General features: G+C 40.7%; 1 protein-coding gene across 4 annotated transcripts in view; it reads right to left on the bottom strand.

Moving 5' to 3' along the window:
* Positions 1–14,330, bottom strand: part of LOC135548688 (transcriptional regulator Erg-like) — a 116,660-nt gene extending 102,330 nt beyond the window's left edge. For 3 of the 4 annotated variants that reach the window (XR_010456873.1, XM_064978521.1, XM_064978523.1), the window contains exon 1: positions 14,209–14,329. The gene's annotated coding sequence lies outside the window, so the exon portion shown is untranslated. Of the gene's footprint in view, positions 1–14,208 lie in introns of all 4 variants that reach the window. The other variant, XM_064978524.1, reaches the window with a different exon arrangement.
* Positions 14,331–16,103: the final 1,773 nt, after the last annotated feature.

The following is a 16,103-nucleotide window of genomic DNA, read 5'->3' as shown; positions in this document are numbered from 1 at the left end:
CTGATCTACTGCATCCTTATGTAATACATGTATCACTAGCCACTTTAACTATGCCACTTTGTTTACATACTCATCTCATATGTATATACTGTACTCGATACCATCTACTGTATCTTGCCTATGCTGCTCTGCACCATCACTCATTCATATCTTTATGTACATATTCTTTATCCCCTTACACTGTGTATAAGATAATAGTTTTGGAATTGTTAGTTAGATTACTTGTTGGTTATTACTGCATTGTCGGAACTGGAAGCACAAGCATTTCAATACACTCGCATTAACATCTGCTAACCATGTGTATGTGACAAATAAAATTTGATTTGATTTGATTTAGCCTTGCTATTGAGAAAGGCCAAGTAGGCAGACCTGGCTCTCAAGAGAAGACAGGCTATGTGCTCACTGCCCACAAAATGAGGTGGAAACTGAGCCGTGCTTCCTAACCTCCTGCCAAATGTATGACCATATTAGAGACACATATTTTCCTCAGATTACACAGACCCACAAAGAATTTAAATAAAACAAAAACAATTTTGATAAACTTCCATATCTACTGGGTGAAATACCACGTGCCATCACAGCAGCAAGATTTGTGACCTGTTGCCACAAGAAAAGGGCAACCAGTGAAGACCAAACACCATTGTAAATACAAGCCATATTTATTTATTTTCCCTTTTGTACTTTAACTATTTGTATATTGTTACAACACTGTACATAGACATAATATGATATTTGAAATATCTTTATTCTTTTGGAACTTCTGTGAGTGTAATGTTTACTATTACTTTTTATTGTTTATTTCACTTTTGTTTATTATCTACTACACTTGCTTTGGCAATGTTAACATATGTTTCCCATGCCAGTAAAGCCCTTAATTTAATTTAATTAAATTGAGAGAGATAGAGACCCCCAGCTGTGAAAGGAGGTGATTACTTGCAGGTTGGGTGAGCTCTCTCTGACTCACTCACTCTAGTCCAGCAAAGTAGATGACTCATATCTGACTGGACTTTCATTCACTTCTACATTATATCATCTTTGTGCATTTTCCATCAGAGTGGAAACCAAATTGATCTCTATGTTGTGTAATACTACAGTATACTGTATGAATGTATCTGAATATCCCTGAGTAGCTTGAATAGTCTACATCATTACAAGCAATTCGTAATTTTAACTGTGGTCCCAGCATTGATATACACTGCTCAAAAAAATAAAGGGAACACTTAAACAACACAATGTAACTCCAAGTCAATCACACTTCTGTGAAATCAAACTGTCCACTTAGGAAGCAACACTGATTGACAATAAATTTCACATGCTGTTGTGCAAATGGAATAGACAACAGGTGGAAATTATAGGCAATTAGCAAGACACCCCCAATAAAGGAGTGGTTCTGCAGGTGGGGACCACAGACCACTTCTCAGTTCCTATGCTTCCTGGCTGATGTTTTGGTCACTTTTGAATGCTGGCGGTGCATTCACTCTAGTGGTAGCATGAGACGGAGTCTACAACCCACACAAGTGGCTCAGGTAGTGCAGCTCATCCAGGATGGAATATCAATGCGAGCTGTGGCAAGAAGGTTTGCTGTGTCTGTCAGCGTAGTGTCCAGAGCATGGAGGCGCTACCAGGAGACAGGCCAGTACATCAGGAGACGTGGAGGAGGCCGTAGGAGGGCAACAACCCAGCAGCAGGACCGCTACCTCCGCCTTTGTGCAAGGAGGAGCAATGCCAGAGCCCTGCAAAATGACCTCCAGCAGGCCACAAATGTGCATGTGTCTGCTCAAACGGTCAGAAACAGACTCCATGAGGGTGGTATTAGAGCCCGACGTCCACAGGTGGGGGTTGTGCTTACAGCCCAACACTGTGCAGGACGTTTGGCATTTGCCAGAGAACACCAAGATTGGCAAATCCGCCACTGGCGCCCTGTGCTCTTCACAGATGAAAGCAGGTTCACACTGAGCACGTGACAAACGTGACAGAGTCTGGAGACGCCGTGGAGAACGTTCTGCTGCCTGCAACATCCTCCAGCATGACCGGTTTGGCGGTGGGTCAGTCATGGTGTGGGGTGGCATTTCTTTGGGGGGCCGCACAGCCCTCCATGTGCTCGCCAGAGGTAGCCTGACTGCCATTAGGTACCGAGATGAGATCCTCAGACCCCTTGTGAGACCATATGCTGATTGGCCCTGGGTTCCTCCCAATGCAAGACAATGCTAGACCTCATGTGGCTGGAGTGTGTCAGCAGTTCCTGCAAGAGGAAGGCATTGATGCTATGGACTGGCCCGCCCGTACCCCAGACCTGAATCCAATTGAGCACATCTGGGACATCATGTCTCGCTCCATCCACCAACGCCACGTTGCACCACAGACTGTCCAGGAGTTGGCGGATGCTTTAGTCCAGGTCTGGGAGGAGATCCCTCAGGAGACCATCCGCCACCTCATCAGGAGCATGCCCAGGTGTTGTAGGGAGGTCATACAGGCATGTGGAGGCCACACATACTACTGAGCCTCATTTTGACTTGTTTTAAGGACATTACATCAAAGTTGGATCAGCCTGTAGTGTGGTTTTCCACTTTAATTTTGAGTGTGACTCCAAATCCAGACCTCCATGGATTGATAAATTTGATTTCAATTGATAATTTTTGTGTGATTTTGTTGTCAGCACATTCAACTATGTAAAGAAAAAAGTATTTAATAAGAATATTTCATTCATTCAGATCTAGGATGTGTTATTTTAGTGTTCCCTTTATTTTTTTGAGCAGTGTATTTTGCTTCTTTGTCTCATGGAGACTAGAGTCTTCCACTATGAGAAGGGTGATGATTATGCTAACCAAGTTGTTCAAATTACAAACTCCTCAGGTTAACACCTTACCATTGGTGAAGAACAGGACCAAAGTAACAATACCTTCACAGCAGCTGATTCAAGATAAGGTAAACGGGTTGGTTTTGGGTTGTAAACTATTGACATCAACCACTCTTGTCATTAAAGTGACAGTAAGTTCTGTCATTAGTGTGACCCCCTCATCATTAACGTGACCTTCTTTGCTGTTACTGTTCCTGTGGTTATTGAGTTGAGCAGTAGGCTCTAGTGTACAGTAGTGTGGACCAGCAGAGAGCAGGTTTACCACGTGATAAAAGGCCTTTAACGGGCGAGAGGCGGCCCGTAAAGCCCTTCTTTACCAAGGTTTACCATGGCCCCTGTGCACGCCACACTATAGCCACTGCCCCTCGTAACCCCTTGGGCCCCCTCCTGCAAGTGTGCTAGCAATCAGACGCAACGCTGTGCTGAGCAGGAAATCTAAAATTAAGTTTTACTACCTATAATGGAATATTTACGGGATGGTTTAATTAGCAGTCACAGGGCGAAGAAACTGCAGCTCGCCGACAAAAACAAAGATGTTGGACCTGGTTCATGGGGATGGTGAAGCTGGGGTAGAGGGGTAGGTGACGTTGGTGTGGCTAAGGCACTGGTGGACATATCGCCATGAGCGCAGACAGACTCATACTTGTGCAATGTCTCGCTCGCACTTATACACATATACTTTAACAGGCTCACACTGCACTTACACTCACTCACACACACACACACACACACACACACACACACACACACACACACACACACACACACACACACACACACACACACACACACACACACACACACACACACACATATACACACATACACACACGTTTTCAATTAGCCAGCCAGCCAGGCCTGTGCTGTGTCTGTGCAGGGCCAAGTGTGGGGTTTACCACTTCATTCCTTCCCCCTGGTTCAGCCAGGCCTGGCCTTTATGGCCGTCTACAGCACCATTCCTCAGCTTTTATATGGTAGCTGCATCCATTCTATTGTGTCACAGTGGCCGACTGCGACACTGCTGCGCTTCACTTCACACATAAAAGTATACGCACATGTGCACATGCACACAGCTACCCTGATACACAGACATGTATTCACACTGTACTACCCTATGGCTGTGAATCTGAAGATACTATTGCACTTTTTCTGTGACATTGCTGTGCCTCAGTTCACTCTCTTTTGCTTGGACATTCGCATTCGCGCGCACACGCACACGCACACGCACACACACACACACACACACACACACACACACACACACACACACACACACACACACACACACACACACACTGTAAGAAATATTTCCATATCTCAATATTGACAAAAAAATGTTTGCAGTAAACCGGTCATTACAGTATTTGCTTTGGTCTTTGTAATTGACCGTTGTCTGGCTAAGTCTGTCTATCATATTTCCCAATTGTCCATCTATACCTGAGATGGAAGAGGAAGAGAGGAAGATCAAATATAATCTGTCGGCTACTTGGGGAAATGACAGAAAGTGGGTCTCTCTTTCTCTCTTGCTTTTCTCTATCTCTCTTTCTCTGACACTGAACCAACAACCCTGACAAAAAATGCATTCTCATGGACAGCCTCAATACTTGTATACACACTATCGTTACTGTATTTATACTGTATGAGGACCTTCTTGAGCCACTCTCATGTCCTCTGCACCCTCCCTTTCCCCATACATGCCACAGCTTGTGTGTGCCCAGACAGGGCTGTGGCTGAGGCGAGGACAGAGCTGGGCTAGACTGGTTGATAGATTGGGTGTTGTGGTGCAATATGACTTGTATAAATCTATACAGCCCCATAGGCAACTATGAATAAACATTGCGACTCCACACCTCTCAGCAATCCCATCACATCTTTCTCACCATCACCAGTCCAACCATACATTTTTTACATTTTAGTCATTTTAGCAGATGCTCTTATCCAGAGTGACTTACAGTAAGTGGATACATTTTCACACTTTTCATACATACTTTTTCGCACTCATTCATTAAGTGTTGCTCAATATCGAGGCTTCTGTGGCGGCTGGGGCATAAGCAGTGGTTGAATTGTTTAAGCTGTCTGCCAGATGCTCCGACAGTGGTGAGTTTTTCGAGTGATTTCTCCCTAATTCCACCCCTGGGCGGTAGCAATGATGTGTATAAATCCTGGATGAATGACAGGGGGCGCTGTATTGAAGCCCCTGTGCAGCTATCTTGGTACTCCAAAATTTTGGAAGCTATAGAAATGCATTTATTCATGTCTTCATTTGTTTTTGACACGTTTATTCTATTACATACACATGCAATAGGAAAGTACATTACAGCCTTATTCTAAAATGGATTAAATCGTTTTTTCCCCCTCATTCATCTAGACACCACACCCCATAATGACAAAGCAGAAACAGGTTTTTTGAAATTTTACAAATTTATGAGAAAATATAAACTGAAACGTTACATTTACATAAGTATTCAGACCTTTTACTCAGTACTTTGTTGAAGCACCTTATGCAGCAATTACAGCCTTGAGTCTTCTTGGGTATGATGCTACAAGCTTGGCCCACCTGTATTTGGGGAGTTTCTCCCATTTTTCTCTGTAGATCCTCTCAAGCTCTGTCAGGTCGGATGGGGAGCGTCGCTGCACAGCTATTTTCAGGTCTCCAGAGATTTTCGATCGCGTTCCGGTCAGGGCTCTGGCTGAGCCACTCAAGGACATTCTGAGACTTGTACCGAAGCCACTCTTGTGTTGTCTTGGCTGTGTGCTTAGGGTCATTGTCCTTTTGGAAGGTGAACCTTTGCCCCAGTCTGAGGTCCTGAGAGCCCTGAAGCAGGTTTTCATCAAGAATCTCTCTTGTTCTTTGCTCCGTTCATCTTTCCCTTGTTCCTGACTATTATCCCAGTCTTTGCCACTGAAAAACATCCCCACAGCATGAAGCTGTCACCACCATGCTTCACTGTAGGGATGGTGCCAGGTATCCTCCAGACGTGACGCTTGGCATTCAGGCCAAAGAGAAAAGTCTTGTTTCTATTTGTCTGAGAGTCCTTCAGTTGCCTTTTGTCAAACTCCAAGTGGGCTGTCATGAGCCTTTTACTGAGGAGTGGCTTATGTCTGGCCACTATCATAAAGGCTTGATTGGTGGAGTGATGCAGAGATTGTTGTCCTTCTGGAAGGTTATCCCATCTCCACATACTCTAGGAAGAGTCTTGGTGATTCCAAATGTATTCAATTTAAGAATGATGGAGGCCACTGTGTTCTTGGGGGTCTTCAATGCCGCAGAAATGTTTTGGTACCCTTCCCCAGATCTGTGGCTCGACACAATCCTGTCTCTGAGCTCTATGGACAATTCCACCAACCTCATGGCTTGGTTTTTGCTCTGACATGCACTGTCAACTGTGGGACCTTACAGTGCCTTGCGAAAGTATTCGGCCCCCTTGAACTTTGCGACCTTTTGCCACATTTCAGGCATCAAACATAAAGATATAAAACTGTATTTTTTTGTGAAGAATCAACAACAAGTGGGACACAATCATGAAGTGGAACGACATTTATTGGATATTTCAAACTTTTTTAACAAATCAAAAACTGAAAAATTGGGCGTGCAAAATTCACTGAAATTTTCAACCGCTCCCTGTCCGAGTTTGTAATACCAACATATTTTAGCAGACCACCATAGTGCCTGTGCCCAAAAACACTAAGGTAACCTGCCTAAATGACTACCGCCCCGTAGCACTCATGTCTGTAGCCATGAAGTGCTTTGAAAGGCTGGTCATGGCTCACATCAACACTATCATCCCAGAAACCTTAGACCCTCTCCAATTTGCATACCGCCCCAACAGAACCACAGATAATGCAGTCTCTATTGCACTCCACGCTGCCCTTTCCCACCTGGACAAAAGGAACACCTATGTGAGAATGCTATTTATAGACTAGAGCGCAGCGTTAAACACCATAGCGCCCTCAAAGCTCATCAATAAGCTTAGGACGCTGGGACTAAACACCTCCCTCTACAACTGGATCCTGGACTTCCTGATGGGCCGCCCACAGTGGTAAGGGTAGGTAACAACACACCCGCCACGCTGATCCTCAACACAGACAACGAGACAGCCTATAGGGAGGAGGTCAGAGAGCTGGCTGTGTGGTGCCAGGACAACAACCTCTCCCTCAACGTGATCAAGACAAAGGAGATGATTGTGGACTACAGGAAAGAGAAGACCGAGCACTCCCCCATTCTCATCGACGGGGCTGTAGTGGAGCAGGTTGAGAGCTCCAAGTTCCTTGATGTCCACATCACCAACAAACTAACATGGTCCGAGCACACCAAGACAGTTGTGAAGTGAGCACGACAAAACCTCCCCCCCCCCCCCTCCAGACTGAAAAGATTTGGCATGGGTCCTGAGATCCTCAAAACGTTCTACAGCTGCACCATCGAGAGCATCCTAACTGGTTGCATCACTGCCTGGTATGGCAACTGCTTGGCCTCCAACCGCAAGGCACGACAGAGGGTAGTGCGAAAGGACCAGTACATCACTGTGGCCAAGTTGCCTGCCATCCAGGACCTCTATACCAGGCGGTGTCAGTGGAAGGCCCTAAAAATTGCCAAAGACTTCAGCCACTCTAGTCATAGACTGTTCTCTCTGCTACCACACGGCAAGCGGTACCATATAGCGCCAAGTCTAGGTCCAAGAGGCTTCTAAACAGCTTCTACCCCCAAGCCATAAGACTCCTGAACATCTAGTCAAATGGCTACCCAGATTTTTTCTTTGTGGATTTTGTGATCAGGTTTTCTTGCGTTTTTGACCACGGAACTCGTTCTGTTATAGTCACAGACACAATTGAACCAGTTCTAGAAACTTCAGTGTTTTCTATGCACACATACTAATCATATGCATATACTATATTCCTGGCATGAGTAGCAGGACATTGAAATGTTGTGCGATTTTTAACAGAATGTTGAAAAATAGTAGCTCGATCTCCAACAGGTTTTAAGAGAGGCATTGGTGTTTATGGTTAGGTACAGTCGTCCAACGATTGTGCTTTTTTCACAAATGCGCTTTTGTTAACTCATCCCACAGTGTTGCATCAATTATATGCAATGCAGGACACGCTAGATAAACTAGTAATATCATCAACCATGTGTAGTTATAACTAGTGATTATGATTGCTTGATTGTTTTTTATCAGATAAGTTTAATGCTAGCTAGCAACTTACCTTGGCTTCCACTGCATTCGCGTAACAGGCAGGCTCCTCGTGGAGTGCAATGAGAGGCAGGTGGTTAGAGCGTTGGACTAGTTAACTGCAAGATTGGATCCCCCGAGCTGACAAGGTCGTTCTGCCCCTGAACAAGGCAGTTAACCCACCGTTCCTAGGCCGTCATTGAAAATAAGAATGTGTTCTTAACTGACTTGCCTAGTTAAATAAAGGTATATAACAAAATATATATATAATAAATACATTTTAAAAATCGGCAAAATCGGCGCCCAAAAATACAGATTTGCGATTTTTAGGAAAACTTGAAATCGCCCCTAATTAATCGGCCAGATTAATCGGTCGACCTCTAACTTCAACTAACCGGTGCCCCCGCACATTGACTCTGTACTGGCACCCCCCCTGTATATATTGCTATTTTTTACTGCTGCTCTTTAATTACTTGTTACTTTTATCTGTTATTCTTATCCGTATTTTTTGAAACTGCACTGTCGGTTAGGGACTCACTGTCAGTAAGTAAGCATTTCACTATAATGTCTACACCTGTTGTATTCGGCGCACATGACTAATAAAAAATTGATTTGATATCCATGGATGTTGAAAAGTTGTTGAAATTTGGTCAGTCCACCCTAGTCTTGACCAGACTGGACCAAATCTGAACCTATTATAGACGTATGTTTCACAAGTTTGGATAGCACAGTACAGTACACTACTTAGAGCACATTACAGTGTGTAGAGCACATTATAGTACAGTACAATACAGTACAACACAGTACAGTACTGAGTACAGTTGGGCGATGTCAACCTTTGTCCTATCTTGACTAAGTACCCATAAAACATTGTGATACATAATGGTATCGCCCTCTATTGACCAAATTATAAAGGGCCTGGCTGCAACTTTGCTGTCCCCAGAATTATTCAATAATTAGCATTTTTGCCTAATCTTCCTCTATTATTAGGCCTAGACTTCTATGCGTTGGTGGTAGGTTGTACCCACATTCCTAATAATAGGCTATGGAAATAAGCCTCTACAGATCGTTTCTTTCACAAGCTTTGCTCAGCTGTAATTTTTCTTTTGACTTCTTATAGAATTCTGATACCTAAGTTAGCATCTGCACAGTTCTTCCACTAAATTTGTTTTTGTAAATTTTTCGATATAAATTATTAAAATAAGTCTGTGTGTATAGAGTTGTATGGTTTGTTAAACTTTGAAATCAATGTTTTTTGTTTGCCATACATTTATAGTAAAAAAACTGAGTCAAACGTAATTCCGTTACCGTGGAATTACCCATAAGTAACCAATTTTGGAATTACGAGTAAATAAAAAAACTAAATCAAAGTCATATTTTTGAACATGCACTTTGTTGAATCATTGGATCAGTTATTTCACTCAGAAACAAAGAGCCTACTGGGTAAATGTTCCGCCAAAATCTAATTCAGAAGACGTGACACATGGGCCGGAAAAGACCTGGCAACCCAATGTTAAATGTTGCCTTTGGAATGGTGATCTACATTTTTATACGATAAAGGAGTAAACCAGATGTTGCAGAAGTGATCCCCACCACATAAATCACCAAGACATAAGCTTACAAAACAGCAGTAAATGATTTAATTATGCAGAATGGTCTGGGGTGTTAGTGGCTGTGTGTGTTACGTGTATGGGTATGTGGTATAAATGGGCCTTAACTACTAGCCTTGAGAAGAAAAAGTTGATTGGAGGAAATTTTAAGACATCATATTGTGGAAATATCTTATATAGTTTATACTGGTTCAAAAGTCGTTTTAAAAAATGTATTAATGTATATATCTATACATTATTGTGTTATAAATGGCTTATAAACAGTTGATAATCTCTATAAATGTAGCTTTGGCCATAATGTATGTGCTCTCTGTCACCTGGAGCAGAAATGCAAATGGTCCAGGAACACAAGGAAAGCACAAAGGACAATGCCCAAGGACTAGTCACCATTGTGTATCTCTCTGTTACAGTATCTAGAGGACTGACTAATGTGACTGAATAATGATATAGTATCCATGTTTGATATCGCCCTGAAACGTGTTCACTGAGGATAACTGTGATGCTATCTATATGGACGTATTATCTCTATGGTTACTTGTATCTGTACAGGGTGGACTCTGAATGACTGTATTATGCAAAGGTTTTCATTGTCTTCTCAGGAATTCTGTCTTATTTACATTAGTCTGATCTCCCACACAAGCCTTTAAATGCTGTGACATCCTGTGGAGATCGGGCCTGGCAGTGTTTAGGTTATTGTAAAATTGGTATCGTTTGATTGGTCAGTGGTGGTTGGTTTTTGGTTGAAAGGTTGCACCTTCAGATGTTATAAATGGAATGAAATACCTTTGTTCGCTCGCTTATCCTGGTTCCAGTCCATGGAGGAAGGTTGTATGATCAATCCTCATTTCTTAGGCTTCTAGGCCTCTGGCCTAATAGTCATCTCTTTGTTCATGCTTTGTCTTCTAAGTTAACCTTAGGATCTACACTACCGTTCAAAAGTTTGGGGTCACTTAGAAATGTCCTTGTTTTTGAAATAAAAGCACATTTTTTGTCCATTAAAATAACTTCAAATTGATCACAAATACAGTGTAGACACTGTTAATGTTGTAAATGACTATTGTAGCTGGAAACGGCAGATTTTAATGGCATATCTACATGGGCGTACAGGGGCCCATTATCAGCAACCATCACTCCTGCGTTCCAATGGCACATTGTGTTAGCTAATCCAAGTTTATCGTTTTAAAAGGCTAATTGATCATTAGAAAACCCTTTTGTAATTATGTTAGCACAGCTGAAAACTGTTGTACTGATTAAAGAAGCAATAAAACTTACCTTCTTTAGACTAGTTGAACATCTGGAGCATCAGCATTTGTGAGTTCAATTACAGGCTCAAACTGGCCAGAAACAAGGAACTTTCTTCTGAAACTCATCAGTCTATTCTTGTTCTGAGAAATGAAGGCTATTCCATGAGAGAAATTGCCAAGAAACTGAAGATCTCATACAACGCTGTATACTGCTCCCTTCACAGAACAGCGCAAACTGTCTCTAACCAGAATAGAAAGTGGAGTGGAAGGCCCCGGTGCACAACTGAGCAAAAGGACAAGTATATTAGAGTGTCAAGTTTGAGAAACAGACGCCTCACAAGTCCTCAACTGACAGCTTCATTAAATAGTACCCGCAAAACACCAGTCTCAACATCAACAGTGAAGAGGTGACTCCGGGATGCTGGACTTCTAGGCAGAGTTCCTCTATCCAGTGTCTGTGTTCTTTTGCCCATCTTAATCTTTTCTTTTATTGGCCAGTCTGAGATATGGTTTTAGCTTTGCAACTCTGCCTAGAAGGCCAGCATCATGGAGTCGCCCCTTCACTGTTGACATTGAGACTGGTGTTTTGTGGGTATAATTTAATGAAGCTGCCAGTTGAGGACTTGTGAGGCGTTTGTTTCTCAAACTAGACACTCTAATGTACTTGTCCTTTTGCTCAGTTGTGCACAGGGGGCCACGCACTCCCTTTTCTATTCTGGTTAGAGCCAGTGCTGATTCTCCAGATACTCAACTAGTCTAAAGAAGGCTAGTTTTATTGCTTCTTTAATCAGTACAACAGTTTTCAACTGTGCTAACATAATTGAAAGGGGTTTTCTAATGATCAATTAGCCTTTTAAAATTATAAACTTGGATTAGCTAACACAACGTGCCATTGGAACACAGGAGTGATGGTTGCTGTTAATGGGCCTCTGTAAGCTTATGTAGATATTCCATAAAAAAATCTGCCGTTTCCAGCTACAATCGTCATATACAACATTATCAATGTCTACACTGTATTTCTGATCAATTTGAAGTTATTTTAATGGACAAAAATGTGCTTTTCTTTCAAAAACAATGACATAGCCTATTGGCAGTGTAGCCTAGTGGTTAGAGTGTTGGTCTAGTAACCAGAAGGTTGAGAGTTCAAACCCCCGAGCTGACAAGGTACAAAATCTTTCATTCTGCCCCTGAACAGGCAGTTAACCCACTGTTCCCAGGCCGTCATTGAAAATAAGAATTTGTTCTTAACTGACTTGCCTGGTTAAATAAAGGTACAAAAAAAAATAATATGCCTAGAAGTATGCGTTGTAATGCTTGTAACTTTAGGTGTATGCCTTGTATAATGTTATCATTCATTGTATAATGTTAATTAAATATCTGCCTTTGATATAGACAATTCTCAGACCAATTCTTGCTAGTCAGCATCAACTCATTGCCTAATGCTTGCTTGTACTGTATATTTTAATTATCTTTATGGAGTCAGATAAACATTTTAATAGGCTAGTTGCTTAGTCTCATTACGAGTCGCATGTGATGTTTTTATAATATACTGTATATACACATGTCAAACTTCACTGCCCACTCTATAAATCACTGCATAGATTTAATTACAAATAGATATAATAAATTGTGATTCTACACTGAAAGCTAAGTTACAAAAATTATGACAGTACTGTACTGTTCTCATTATAAAAGCAGCTGATGGACTGATAACTCATTATTTAACTGATAAATGAAAGACATAGGCTATGTATATTTCCTTAAGGTGGATTCTCTTCCTCAGATTTGCAACTTCTCTGTTTACACTAGCCTTGTATTTTGCCACATTGCTGCTTCATGTGTGAATGCAGCTATTAGCATACCGTAAATACCATAGTATATAGACAAACAAAATAATGATAGCAAATCAAACTATACAGGAGCTTCTCATCTAAACCATATTGCACATAATGTTGCACACTTGATTAATGCAATTATTCACAAATGTGTGGGTAGCGTGGGAGACATCTCATAGCCCTGTCCTGTGGACAATGACCAAAAGCACCATCTATAGTCTCATGGGTGGAAGGTTATTCATATTTTTCATAATATCATAATTAATAAATAATACTTTTTAAAAAACAGATGAAAATCCGGTGTTTTGATGTTAAACAGTTTTGATATATTTCAATCTTCTGTGATGTATATAAAGTATAATATTTGGATGCAACCTCAAAATGGAATACATTTTAACTCTATGCCTGACATGGTACAGGTGTCTTCTTTTTTTAAGCCAATAACCATGTGTGTGAGGTGTACACTTTTGTTTCAAAGTAGATTTGTTTAAGTCTACCAAGAATCCCTCTGTGTGACCCTGATTTAGCAGTCAGTGGTGAACAAGTATTCACATTGTTGATATTATACAGGGAGACAATTTCAGTTGTAAGTTGTGTTAGTTTGTTGCAGTCTAGTATTGATCATAACTAGAGCTATGGTAAACTAATCATTATGATTAATAAATGAGTAAATTGGCCTTGGCTGCTCAATATTCCAGGAATATTTCAGAATAGTCTATGAAAATCCCCATAAATTTGTTGTTGCATTCAGCTTAGTTTAAAAAAATCCAAACATCACATAGGTCTAATTGTCAGATAGTTGTTTTGTCCTATGAAATGTTAGACTCAAACCCCACTAAGGATAATACTAATATCCCACAATTACCACATATCCACAACAACTTTTGTCGGTATTGCATCAATAATAGTAGGCTACGTGACAAATCCATAGCATACTCAATTGAAATTCAACCTTCTCATGTGAAAGTTTTTGATACAGGATGGTAGACTTTTTAAGAGAACAATAACACATTGTATTTTAAGTCATTCTAACCTATTTAGTCTACTTATTTGATCTCCTTTAGAACTTTCTTTATTCTTAAAAATGCTCCAGAAATTGTAAACTTGTAATGTTATGAACTAATGACAATTCATCAAATAAAATTATAGTTTCTAATTGACCTTTGGTTTCTTTGCAATTGTTTCACTGAAAGGTCTGCCATAAATGTAGCTCGCCTACTCATCAGGGAGCGAACAAACTATCTGACCTGTCAACTGTCACTCGCGGACCATCACTTCGGGGCATAATGCATCATCATTGAACATGCTCAATGCCCTCCCTTCCTAAAATTCACTACAAACTTTTCCATTGAAAAAGTTTGATAGAAACATTATAATGTAATACACTATAATTGAGATAAAGCTGCTCGGTCCAGATCAGATACGGAGAAACAGGCACAAACCGATACATCAACTTTTAGTTGTAAAAGTTTTGATAATAACGCTTCGACTTACAGTTTGGTCGTGAAACGTTGAATCGTTTTCGGTGAAGGAAACAGAAGGTGCCACACCGAGGGAAAAAACAAAAAACGAGGTTTTAGTTTTTTGTTGTCTCAATGAACTAACTGCTGGTTCAATGCGGCCAAACGGCATCTACTACTATGATATTGGAGAATGGAGGCAAGTCATACACAACACACCACTGTGCGCACGTGAGAGAGAGAAAGCGTGAGCGAGAGAGAGACAGAGAGCGCACAATAACTTTTTGTTTGTTATCTCTGAATGTTATTTATCACGTCTACCTCTTTTGAAAAAACAGATTTTTAATCTAAATGTGTTTTAGTGAGCATGCTTTTCTAGTATGTGTAAATGTATACTGCATTTGTAGTATAAAGTAGCCTATATATTAAAAGCCTATAGTTAAAAAATTATGGCATGTGACTACTTCATTCATATCAAATAGTAAAACTATTTTGATTCAACCGGTGAAAGTGGAATTTCATGTATTGACAGGTAGGTAGGGTGTGGATGGGAATGTGTAGGCTACAGTGAACCCCTTCAGAACCTTGAAGAATGCCAGCTCTTGTGCCTAGACCACCAATGTTCTTTGGTGGAGTTGGAGACAAAGATTGGTTTGTGCTTGACCAGTTTCTGGAAAGAGCTAATTGACTTGAATGATAACATAATTGTGTCAAATTGCCAACTCTCTAGGCTTAAAGAGTTCCCCCACAGTGTGAGGTCAAGCATCGGGTCCTGGTGAGAGAGGTCTCCTTCCCTTTTAAAACAATAAGGTCCATTAGAGCAGAGATGTAGTAGAAGTGATAACCAACAGCAATAAGCAAGATATATTCTAAGGCCCAATGATAGGACATGACCACAAAATTATTTGTAATAATTTATGTTAATGACATTGACTTACATTTTAAATAAAATGTTTAAAAAAAAATTTAACTTTTTGGGTGACCGGACTAAATTCACATAAAAATGTGAGCTATAGATCTGTCATTTTCATTGAAAGCAAGTCTAAGATGCAGTAGATATGTTCTATGTGAGCTATTTGTATGCTTCCCATTCTTAAGTTTCATTTTTACATCTATTATTTTTGGTTTTGTACAACAGCTTATATTTTTGGTTATGGAAAAGATATTTCACAGCAGTTTAGATGGTACAGTGTTTCTCTACATTATACTTGCTTATTTTTGTTGCATAAACTGAAATTAGGCAAACAATTAGAATTTCTGCAACCAGGAAATGGTGGAGCGATTTCTGCATAGTGCATCTTTAATGTTAAAAGTGTCAAAATGTTAATGCATATTGACATGCAAGTTTTTTGTCTTTGAAATAACCACAATTATTGATACAAAGAAGTATTTGTCAAACATTGAAAAACAGAAAAGGTCATGGTAATAATCACAAATCTTATATTACTCAAGAGCACACTTTAGTAATGATTATTTTAGTAATATCTACTTCAGCACTCTGTTTTCAAGGTTTAAGGTTCCAAAAGGAAAATACTTGTTGTGTTTTTATTTGTAAAACAATACCCTTCTGCAGAACAAACTGGCCTTTGGTGACCGTTTTGGACAGGGTGTAAAACACAGAAGTCTGTTTGTGACGGAGGGGTGTTTTCAATGAAAGCAAAGTTATTTTAGCTCCAGACATGTTTACATTTCTGTGGTTTAGTCTCTAACTTTCCCTCTTTCCCTTTTTCCCCCCTCTCTCATTTCAGAATGCTGCACCACGAGCAAAGGCTCAATCCCCTCAGCACCCAGACATTCTTTCAGTGACATAAAATGCAGAGAAGGAGGATTTTAAAAAATAATATAAAGAAACACACACACATGGACCCCCAAGTCTGGGTCAGGGGAAACGCAAAAGGCACGAAGGGCCCCGTCCTCCCTTCTCCATTG

Source organism: Oncorhynchus masou, chromosome 11, assembly GCF_036934945.1.
Source record: "Oncorhynchus masou masou isolate Uvic2021 chromosome 11, UVic_Omas_1.1, whole genome shotgun sequence".
NCBI classification, from domain to species: domain Eukaryota; kingdom Metazoa; phylum Chordata; class Actinopteri; order Salmoniformes; family Salmonidae; genus Oncorhynchus; species Oncorhynchus masou.
This window is presented reverse-complemented; position numbering and strand designations above follow the sequence as displayed.